The sequence below is a fragment of the Varroa destructor genome, unplaced genomic scaffold, assembly GCF_002443255.2.
Source record: "Varroa destructor unplaced genomic scaffold, Vdes_3.0 BEIS01000006.1, whole genome shotgun sequence".
Lineage (NCBI taxonomy): Eukaryota > Metazoa > Arthropoda > Arachnida > Mesostigmata > Varroidae > Varroa > Varroa destructor.
This window is the reverse complement of record NW_019211459.1, coordinates 6,194,271-6,206,524: the sequence shown is the minus strand read 5'-3', so window position 1 is coordinate 6,206,524 and position 12,254 is coordinate 6,194,271. Positions and strand designations below refer to the sequence as shown.

General features: G+C 44.3%; 1 protein-coding gene across 19 annotated transcripts in view; it reads right to left on the bottom strand.

The window, feature by feature from the left end:
* Window positions 1-12,254, bottom strand: part of LOC111253553 (basement membrane-specific heparan sulfate proteoglycan core protein-like) — a 231,847-nt gene that overhangs the window by 161,921 nt on the left and 57,672 nt on the right. For 2 of the 19 annotated variants that reach the window (XM_086992112.1, XM_086992113.1), the window contains exon 1: window positions 5,127-5,608. The exons of the other annotated variants lie outside the window; for them this stretch is intronic. The gene's annotated coding sequence lies outside the window, so the exon portion shown is untranslated. Of the gene's footprint in view, window positions 1-5,126; window positions 5,609-12,254 lie in introns of those variants that run through there. 19 annotated transcript variants of the gene reach the window in all.

The window sequence follows — 12,254 nt, the reverse complement described above, 5'->3', positions numbered from 1 at the left end:
TTGATTTTTCAAGAAATTGAGTATTTTCCTCTTGTATAGGAAGGCGCTGTGTTCTATAGGTATAGGTATAAAGCTAGCCGTAGAGCCTTAACTAGAAGCTCCATTTGTCCAAACAAACTGAACTCATTAAAGGCGTACGACGTGCAGCAGCCAAATGTTTTTGAATCTAAGCGATAATTAATAGCGCGTAGTCGGGTAGCCTCTGGCCATCTTTTGTCGCATTGTCACAGAAAGACGGGGAACTGACTTGAGTCGATGTAATGTAGTCTCTCTTCTACAAGCACATATATCGGTATTATGTGCGCCGGGTAGCGTACTTTTTACAGCCTCTTGTGGTAACTATCGGGACCGGTCAAGCAAATTAAACACAAAGTAAGCGAACTGGACGAACTTCTCGAATAGGTCGCGAACACGAGCGCTAGTAGCCGTTCATGCTCTAGAAGGCCAAGGTATAACGAGAAGCTTGTGGTACTTCGTCCAGCTACTACCTCGATCGTACAACGCCGTCTCTAGATCGTGTTGAAGGCCAATTGGCGATTGATACACGCGTGCGTCTTGTATCATATAACGGTTATAGAGCTCAGCAATACAGGCAGACATATATGTCATTCAAATATCATAGAATTGGTGGCGAGTGCCGTATAACGAAAAGGTTTAAAACACCGTAACATTCTGTACCATCTACAAACGTCAGCATTTATTTGTCGTTATTGATTATAGGCCAGTTGTGAATGTACAGGCATTTGAGATATTCTTCATTACGTCCAGAGCCGTATGCATTAGTGAAGAATTATAAAAATAGTATTAATAGTCGTGCCCCGGCATTTTTCTGAATTTGCAAAAAAAAAATCTTACCGCGTCTTGACTTGATATAACAATGGCTACCCCAATAATGTATCATGGTGACGTCGTGTGTTATATAGTGGCCCACGACTAACCGTAGCTAACTTTCAGTAGGTTACACTACACGTGAGTTCTGGCAGACACGAAGGTTTTTGTCTTTATCGACAAATGGGTTTGAGAAGTGCGGCCGTTTATTAAGTGTCATCAAGATAGTCTCGTCGCACATTTGGCTGGAGACCGTTGACGTGCGCATGCACAGACTGCATGTTAAGATGCGTAGCCAGTATTGTTAAATGCTCCGACGCTTAACGACATCCTATTACTCGCGACGACTCCCTTTCGGCGATTGGCTTTTGTACATGTTATATTAAAGCGCCGGCGTCTGTCTTAATTCTGTTTTTAAGAAATTGACACATTGCAGCGACCCGTATAAGCTCCAGCGTTGTAACAGAGCTCACCGCCGGTCGAAACGTCACTTTCGTCGCAAGTAGAAGTTAATAAACAAATTGTTCATTAATAATGATAAAAAAAGACAGTCATTTTTTAACGCAGTTATGACGACGAAGTCTGCACTGTTTTCAGCAGGAAAAAGAACAACTACTGTCAATACGCCAGCATACAGCGTTATAGCATACAAACAAGCGGGCTCTAACATGGCACGAAAAGATTAATCAAGCAGCCACAGTGATCGACGTTCGTCCTTAAGGACATCGACAGCGTTCGCGAGCAGGTTGCGAGATCTGCATGCCTAATTATTGTGCCTTGTTGCCTGATACTAGGAACTATTAATAACAGTGAGCAATAGCGGCTTGTTAACAACGGCTCTATAGGTTTGGTAATTCGTTGCCAATCCAATACAGTGATGACACACTGTTGAACTAGGTGTTTCGATGACGGATATCTAAATCCACGTTAACCGCTTAGCGTTTATTAGAAAACCCATCATAGATACGTACCATGCCACAGTAGCGTTCGGTGGATGACGACGTTTGCTCGAAATCATAGAAACGTTAGAAGCTTCCCATTTTCAAGAGGGCTAAAAGATAACGAAAAGCTCACGGTTCACCGTCGGGTGTGAGTGGCTACCTCGATCGTACAATGTCCTCTTTAGATACTGTTCACCAAAGTGAAGCAAATGTACGTTACGGTAAGTTGTGCCGCAATCACTGAGTTGATGTCGTTACTGAAACATTTCCATGATACCGATAGAGCAACGGCATTTCCGTGCTTTATAGGAATATCTTGTGTAGCTAACGGATCGACGGCGTCTTTAAGTACACGACAATCTGACCGACGACTTGCTACTATCCGAAATGTGCCCGTCCTTGCGAACATGGGAGACAGCTGTTTTTGATGCTCATTGCTAATTATTGGTGGCTTACTACGTAGCTCTCCAGACGATAAGAAAGGTTTCGAAGCCTGTTATTTAGACAAATCTAGAAAGTGAATCAGGCCCATGGAAGGACGAAGACCAGCTCAGGTACTTAATAAGGTATGACATTTGCGGCTACGAACAGCTACGAAGAAGGCTGTTAGATATACAAACGGGCAGAATTGAACCGCGTAGCTTGAAATAGGTGCGCGAAGCAACTAAATTAAGACGATTTAATATGATGTTAGGCATATAATTATGTATTTATAATTTATTATTATTACGGATATTTAGCTAGACCAGTAGATATTTAATAGTCTTTGTTCGAGTTTCAAACATCAGGGTGCATTGCGATTGCGGGAAGCGTCCAGCTAACAAAAGGTAATCAAGTTGATTCATGCCAACGGATCGTCCTGAACGTATCATCTAATGTTTGCGATATTTGGAAGATAATGTAAAACGACAGCGACTAACAAAGAGACGATAACCTACAAAATAAATTGCCACTTAATATGTTGTTCAGTGTTTGCGTTCTTGTCCAATAGCAACAAAGCTATGTCTGTATAATACTGATCTGTGTATTCTCGTTCATCTCATCGTTTCGTTTTAATACGATCAGCTTTGCATCAAGCCCATAGTTGTACGAGCGTGCTTAATTAACGGCGACTCAAGTCACAATTGTGTTACGTTGCCGTTGCAACAATCGTACCGTCCCAGTGCTTTACTGCACACAACGAAAAAAATTTTAGCCTTACTACACAGGTTGGCCTGCAGCATGAGATATGCCGCTGTAGTGTGCGTTATGCCCTTCTCAACACAGGGTATGGCTCGATGCCTGGCGTCAAATCGACTGGCGCGCGACGCGGCTTCTCTGAGTTCTTCCGTCGCTCCCTTACACGCACAAAAGCTTATCCTGACGCCCGCGCGCGTTCTCGTCTAAGCTGCTCAGAATTTTGCACAAGAACGCTTCAGAAACGCTCTTCACCAAGACTTCCATCACAGACAGATGCAAACATTAGGATTGCGCAGTAGTAAGCTACAGAGCCGGACGTCGTCAACACAAGGCTACCGACACCGCTGTCGCAGGTCCCGAGAAATCTCGGACGACAGCCAGCGTAAACGCTAGGATGCCAGCACCTAAGACTTCCACAGTAACTGCAGCCCTATCTCGAAGCCCCAAGCGAGGGCCAAGTCGGCGTTGTTCGTTGCTTCACATTCAATCCTAGCGCCGTGATTGACTTCCGCCGCCGAGTGGGATGCGACATCCGGCATGTATCCTAGCAAGGAGCGTACCCGGCCGGTGGCGGTGCCAGTGACGGCTCCGCGGTGTCAGAGAAGGCCGTGTCTTCTATGCTTTGCCCCTGTGACCTTTACCCTACTTCTGGGTCTGAATGACCTGCTAGTGTAGCATGCTCCTATAATGCAGAAGAAGCCCTCTGTCGTCATGATAACAACGGCGAAGGACGCCATGACCGACGCGGCTGGGTCTGGCATAATGGGCGAGGTTGCCATCTTGCCACCCTTGCTTGCCATGTATTCAATGCGGATTAAAGTCTAAACAGATGTTTTTTCGTAGCAGAAAGAAGACACAATTGCTCGAGGCGGTACCACGTCTACGCCACGCTCGTTGTTGAACTTGTGAGAAAACGGCCATTCGACGTTTATTTGAGTTGAAGATTCTCAAGATGCCTTGGTCCCTTCCGCGTAGCGTCTCAACTTCATCGTAAAATATTATTTACGGTAAAAGTTGCACTAGAATAGTAGTAAGCGGTCAATGCGTTTAGTCACTCTGACCTAATTTCAAAACGATTTCAACACTGTTCTTGCGGATTTATATTGGTGTTGACACAAAAATTATGCCGTAGTAGAATTTGGCACGGGTATCTTGGGTGGTGTCGCAAGAGCCTATGTGCTTCTGGATAGAATACCTTTGATTTTCTCGAATAGGATAAAAGGTTTCTGGCAGTGTTACCTGTTTGCAAGGACCAATTCGTAGCTTTTCATTATCTATTAAACAGTACCATATTCCTCCCGTACGCAAAAATTATATCGATAATGTTTTCCAACTAGTATCAACTGGCTGAACGAGAACCATACATACACTTACCTAATTTTCACTCTAAATTACGCATACGACGAACATGTGGACGTCTGCCGGGCCTATTTGACGTGATACAAATATCTGAATATGAGACTTTCATACTCTTTCATTTTTGGCGAGACCTGGTACCATTACAGCTAGAAAAGCTAAGACATCACGTCACCGCTGCGCCGTCTCCGACTTTTCAAAATAGTGATTCATGTCATATTAGTCTCAATGCAATACACCTACCCGAAATTAAAACGCAGGTCTAAATTTTTTTTAAGAAAACAGGGATAAATTTGTTTGTTCACTCACACAGTTTTCCATAGTCAAGATCAGGGGTAAAGCACTCTACACTCGTTAACTTACATCACTCCCGTACAACATGCCTGGTTAAAATCTAGAGATATAGGCGAGTGAATAGAGCAGATAGGATTGCCTAGTCAATTACTCGATCGTCGACACAGATGTCCACCGCACCTTCTTCGATGAGCGGACTTTGACATTGCTCGGTAGTAGTAACATTACCTTAACTAGACTGTTCGTCCCGGTCCTGAGACCGTCGTGCAGTAACTTCATCGCATCTAGTTAGTTAGCTAGCTGACTCAGTGAACTTTTAAGCTGCAGTTTTTCTCAAAATTGACATCGTTGGGAAACGTCTACGGGTAGCTGGACGAGGTATTCTGGGCAAAGTCATGATAAATGCGCACCCACAAGTGAAGTGATGATGAAAGCCAAATTCCATACGGTAGAATCGCTGAAATGTCATTGCTCACCGCATAGCAGTTATGCTATAAGAGATATTATTATTTGGCTTCGTTTACTCACCTGGCAAGAAATATGACTTGCGCATTTTTTGGCTGAGCTTTTCTCGTCCCTCTCCTACTTTCGGTTTCTATTTTCTCACGCTTTCTTTATCGTCCTCGATTTTCACTGCTTGCCCAACCCAACGCTTATACTGAACGCGACAGACACCTAATCGGTTTGCGTACAAACACGTTTATGGGTACAATTAGCAAACGGCTGATCGAATGAAGAGAACGGCTTTTTCGCCGCTGAACCTTTTCGTCACGGCGAGCGAAAGCGACGGCTTGCGAGTAACGATCCTAACCTCTTTTTACCTAGCTTCAGCGGACGCCCGCGTATTATGCCAGGCTGATTTTCCTGCTTGTATATTTGCCTGCCTCTTCGGAGCCTCGGCGGTGACAGTAGCCGAAGACATTACACTGGTGCGCGACACATGTCTGTCCAGTCAGCGGAACTGTTAGTGAATGTCAGTCATTTTTGCTGTGTCATCACCATGACCGCCGCCGCCGCCGCCGCCGCCGCCGCCGCCACCACCACTACCACACTATTGGCCGCTCCACTGCACCAGCGTAGCAATACAAACAGCGGCTACTGTCATAGTTTTTAGCTTCCCTCCGTTCGCGCGCTTGTGGCTGGCTGGCTGGCTGGCTGGCCAGGCGTCGTCATCACAAAGGGTTGGCACCCACGTCCCGTACAGCTTCCACAGGCACAGAAACATACACAGAACACTACCGCGCTCTCCATCACAGCACTGGCGATTACAGCGCTTTTCTAGCCTTTGCTCTCTCGCACTGCCTTTTCTTCCTTTGTTTTTACATACGATTTCTTCCTAAATTTATCTTGTTTCTTGTCTCACGTCTAACCAGTGCAGATATCTGCTGCTCCAAGAAGGCAGCAGTTCGCTGGCAGGTCCCACGACACAACACAGTAATCGCAATACGCGACGAACGGCCACGTATGCGTCATCCCGTCGCCTGCTGGTGCCCTTCGTCGTCTCGTCCGTCGCAGCATATTATATTCATCAATTAGCATATTAGTGAGTCTGTCACAATGACGAAGACAACTCCGCTAAAACTATACGCACGGCCGCAGTCATCGTCATCGAGGCCAGCACCGAAAACTAGAAGATTTATGCCAGTTTGAATATACAGCATGAACGAGGAGAAACAGAGGGCGACGGAGACGAAGGTGGAAAGAAGGGCAACAAGAAACAAGATGAGCAGAAGATTAGAGATGATCGAGACGAAGGTGGAAAAGCTGCTCACCAGCTAGCAGTCAGCCCGAGTCTCTGGCTTTGGGTTGAAATTTGCGTCCCTAACCGCTTATCCTCAGCCTCAACCTCAACCTCAACCTCATCCAGCTGCTTCGTATTCCAAATTGCCCTTTAAGATCAGAAACCTTAGGTTGGTAGAACAAAGCGACGCTAACGACAATGTTACGTTGCACTACCTCGGCAAATGCTGGACCTTCATCGTTAGAATTGTTTTTCTCTGTAATTTTTTTTACCCTACCCCATTTCAACCCGGCGGGTAGAAAACGCGCTTAACCCCATTTGACATTCGGGACAACGGTTTGACAAGAAAGAAATGTCGCTTAGAAAAAAATCTATTCACCGATATTCAGTATAAAAACAAAAAAGTACAAGCACTAAATAATAGTAATTCTTATTAATAGGCAACGAAATGTGTAAATAAATACGGTAGTAAAGTTTGGTAGTTATTCAATAGATAAAACTTGACAAGTCTGCACAGTAATACAGCGTTGACGATAAATATGTTAATGATAAATGTGTGTTAAAGGAATCTTCGGACTGTTTAAAACCACTGGTGACACAAATGCGAGCAGATATATATATCTAGAAACTGTAAACAGTGTTTGATAAATAGCAATGTAGGCCTGGAAGAAAGTAATTGTTATGTTCATATTTGAGACCTGTGGCCAAATTTGAAAATTTTCGGGCCCGACATGCAGGCACACCATTGCCGATTTACCGCTCTTTAGCAATTTAAACCTGTAATATACGTGAAGTACCTGAAATTATCATATATCTGCAGTCTATGACAAACGCTTCTGGCATTACTATCCCAGTTTCTTTCAACATCTGCCTTTCTTAACCTTTGACTAGGGGAAAGCGTTTCTTCGACCTTCCCATGTTTCTTTCATACACATACGGTCGAGACATGAGTGCAACCTTCTTTCGTGAAAGCTCAAACGGGCTATGAAGAACTGTTGACACTGCGCCCTCTATCTCTTACTGAACTTTAAGAAAGTTAGCTTCGCGCAGACGACCCAGGCTGCGGAAAAACCGACTCGATTAATTGCACCGTAGCTACTATTACAAGGATGCAGAGCGGAGTTAACCACTCTCCCAAACATCGCTAAGAAACAATTACCATATAGGTCTTCATATACACTAAATGTGGGTTTCGCAAAAGGTCTATGCACGTCAAGGGTACGCTATGGTTACTCTGCGATCTCCCGGACGCCGGCATACTTATCGAGTTTTCCTTTCGTCAGCGCTATTATGCATGATTGAATTGCCTGGTGCGCGATAGCCGACTAGACTCGTACTGGAGGGAAATCCCTGTTAGCAGAACCGGAGGTACTTATTGGAACGGCAGCAGGGAAGCCAGCGGAAATGGAAGGCGAGAGTTACGTTATTGACCATGGTAAGGAGCGCGGAGCTCAGGCAAAAAGGGCGAGTTATGTCGTCACAGAGGGACAGCCGATCTGGCAGAACGCGTAAAGAAGCCAGGGAAAATTCAGTGGAACAAATCGAAACGGAACTCGATGCCAGGAGACACGTCTCACGAACAAAGACAGCGGCGATGTGGTTGGTTTCTATAAACGGCGTGCGCCAGCCAGAACGGACACTAGCGGTAACGGCAAAATTTCGCAAGGACTTGGCGATTCTGTGTGAGGAAAATTAGGCGATTAACGAAAATTCTACAGGACCATCAAATATTGGGCGTGAGGATTCTCAACAAAACAAAAACACCATCCCCAGTTATGATATATTTCACACTGTTGCATCGAGAAAGAAGCAATGCTGGACGGAAACGACCGTTCCTTCTCAAATACAGGGATGATACGTAAAGACCTGAGGCCGTACAATAGCACACCATCCTTCTTGTTTCGATAGATTTTATTTTGATTAGCTTCTTATTTCCTTCGTAACTTACTTCATGGTGAAACATCTAAATATCGTTTGCTCCAAAGGATTTACGCTAGCCGTTGACAGATGACGCAACAGCATTAAGAAAGTACCAAGGAAATTACCAGCGCCGCAGTGTACAGTATGATTAATAAGATAATAACACTTCAAATTCAAGACGCTATATAGTAAAAGTATTGTGTGATAATTCAACACAAGGCTCTTCGTACTACGCCTTGACGACCTTTCTTACTGACTGCGTGAAACCCTCCTCGTACAGGCAATCTGGCAAACGGCAGTCGCTGTCCTATCGTCCTAACGCCTGTATTAGCATGACAGACCGTACGGCAGACAGAATTACGGGTGGATATAACGCGTACTAGGTTCAATATCTCAAACGTTCAAAACTGGTTAGCGTTTCCACGCATATCCTCAGGGAAGTCTTGTCAAATATTTAAACCAGGCATGTATACGCATGCCTATATAATCTGTACCCACCTATAACACTGTGTGGTGTTTTGAAGTGATAGGGTGGCAATCATTCAGGCGACACATTGTTTACTGGGTATCGGTGTGCTAAGGCGCTTGCCTTAGATATACACATTAGCGTTCATTTGAACGAAGGTTTAATATTCAACAAGATTAGTGAATTTTGGTCAGGTGGTTTTATCAGACTACTTGACTGATATCGCCTATATTACCCGTCTTGACAAAGCTGCATTTTTACAGTAAATAACATTGTACGCGTGCGATACAATGGAAAGCAGAGCATTCACAAACATTGTTTGACGTGTCAGATACTATCTCGAACTGGAATAAATCTTGCACGTTTCGTCTGCATGCAGCGAAGTGGGACAACGGGAAGCAGCTGTGTATCGTCAATGGGAACTGGAGAGATTTAAACGGTCGATACAAAGGCTCGAGTATACCATAGTTCTAAACACATTTGCAGCTGTGCCAAGGCGCGAACCGCAGGTTGCCGAAACCTATAAGGTAACGCTGAACCGGCAGCCCTAATGGCTCTGAGTATGTACATCTATTTCCATTAATGCATAGATGATCTGACAATGACTTCACTCACGGTTTGCTAAAACCGGGGTACAAATTTGCGGAACACACAACGTTTCTATCAGCATAGTCGTCACCGAGAGTCTTTTTTCAGAAAGTCACTCGAACGGCACAGTGCGAACCCATGACTAGCAACTGGGTTCCGAAACGTACTACAAGAAATTCAATTTTTTGGGTGGATCTATCTAACATATTAATTAGGCTTATTTCTCACAGGGCTAGCTATCGCTATATCGCCACAGAGGCAGCCCATGTACATGTCAAATACAAGCTAAAAAAGTCGACAATTACGTATTCAACAATCTATCGCTTGCTATTACCTTTGCGTTCCTCGCATATTATCGAAGCAGCTGTATGTATCCATAAATTAACGTTGCATCATTCGTTTTAAAGCTGTCTACGTTCGTCTGATATGCTCCCGTGTAATTGCTAAAAGGTTCAATAAAAACCGTCATTTACCTCGTGACGTTGTCTTTTCTGTATATTTAGTTTATATGCGAAGTCTTACATTGAAGAACTGTCACAACGCTTTTGTACCGTGAAGGCATGGTAATTTCCGCCGCTCGGCAGGTGCTAATAAGATCCGTAATACCGATCAATTATGCTATGCAAGTTCTGTTGTTTTCTTCATGGCAACTGGGCTGTCTTCAGCCTATGATATTCATGCAACCACCGACAGTGACTACTGCTCCTAAACTATAAAGATTTTTACATTCTATCTCGTTCAAACATCTGAGAAACAGGAAAAAAACATTGAGTATTAAAAATGATCTTTAAATAATATAAATGTTTATAACAGCATTGACACGAGGCTTGCTCCGTAGTGGCGGTTTGAAATTGGTCTCTATATTTGATGTAGATCGTATCGTGCAACTAGTAAGGAAATTTGCTCTATGTTTGAAAATCGATTCCTATGGTGTCTCGATACTATGCTGTAATGCAGCGTTGTAAGATGCTTCTCAATGTACTGGCTTCGATACCCAACCGAACGTGGACGTAATTTCTTTCGGAATGCACACCTACCTCTCCCCCAATCCCATCACGAACCTCAATACATAACATCCCTCGCGATGTCGCGTGTAACTAATCGACTTCTCTTTCCATTAAAGGCTGCACATAACTGAAGTGCGAAACACCTATCTTGCTGGTTGATCCTCAATTCAGCTTCACTTTTCCCAGCTGTTTTTTTTTCGCATTAGAGAGACACCTTTGCAACCGTATCGCAGCTTGGTTGCACTTATGCTCGATGATGCTCATACGCTTATACTAACTTCAATCGACTAACACGCTAAGCCGTACTCATTTGAGACCCTTCTCCCACATACGAACGTCCGTATCTGTTACCGAACAAACGTGGCACAGCGTGTCGCCTGCATACGTTATCACCTCTTCTCTCCTAGTTAACCTTAAGGAATAGTTCTTTGCTGTACGCTGCGAACAAATCACATAATACTAGAACCCACTAAGGAGACTCATTGCAATAGGACCGTTCCTGCAGTAGTTACGATCACGCCCCTAATGGAAGCAACCGAGAAGTTTGCACTCAAAGCGGCAGCTCGGCTTACCTGAGTACCAAAAGAAAAATGTAAGCCCCCAATGTGCCCCCTGAGTCGTTCGCTTACGCACGTTAGATGCACACGCTATGGGTTGAAACAATCTGTAGGACTCGTTACGTTTGTTAATGGCCTGCTCGGCTGAAGTTGTCTTCTCCGGATTCAAAAACTAGTATAGCCACAGTGACAGTTATACCTGCTTAGCAATCTGATGTAGACTATTGAAACAATAAGAAAGCAGGCCGTAAGCATGTTTGTTGGCGCTCTCGGCGAATTAATGGTCTCTCTGTAAGGAATCTGTATAACTAGATCTAAACAATATTGTTACAAGTTTTTCCAGCCCCCAATCTGGTCAAGTAATCATGGAACTTACTCTACTGGCGATTCTGTCAGTTTGTGTAGACGCATAAGGTAAAATCTCTATTACTTGGATAAGTTGCTAATTGTCAGTAGAAGGGTAGTTTAGTCAAAAATCGAAAATTAATGTCACTAATGCCAATGATGTGTGTGAGCGTACGAGGCGAAACGCTTTACGACAATTCATGTTATCTGCCAACCAGAAGAGTCTAAACCTAAAACGAATAAAATGTCTAATTTCATATTCACGAACTGCAATTAGCGCAAGTTGCTCTGTATGAACGCTAGAAAATGACGATGAGGGGTCCATTCAAAATGGAAACGAATGTTTCAGATGTGCGGACTATTTCTAATGGGTTCCGTTGTCGTTTGCTAAAGACCTTTTTCCCACCATCACTGATCTCCTGCATTTTACCCAATGCTCTGAATTTCAGTATAAATCAAATGAACGTGTAGCAGTAGCAGTAGCGGTCCCAATAGATCTGCGGCTTGGCAACAACAGTACAGCGATACAAGCAATGACAACTATTTCATAGTCGATATCGACACGGACAAGGACGATGACGTTGAAGCTTTTCGGGCTGCGGGCTGTTGGCTTTCGGACTCCAGTCGGATGGGAAGCAAAAACTGGAGTTAGGAGAAGCTAGCGAACGGTCCGCCAATTTTGCCGTTGACACCGTTGCCGTCTACTGTTGTACCTGAGTGACTCGAATTCATGACAGCTACTTCCTGGCTGAAGGTGCCGACCCAGATGGTAGAAGGATTTAAAGGGAAGGAAGCCAGCCACACAAGATCCCTGATTCAACTCTACTTTGATCGCTATTTCTCAACACGCAGAGTCCAACTGAATATAGAACTCTCCCGCTGCCGCCGCCGCCGCCACCGATACTCGGTACCTCTCGTGAAGAGATAAGAAATGGTTAAAGAGAGGTAATGCGTCTGTCTGTGCCTCTGTGTGCCGTGCTTCAGAGAGATAGTTCCCATTTGCAGAGGGATGCCTAATTTCCCGGCTATGGA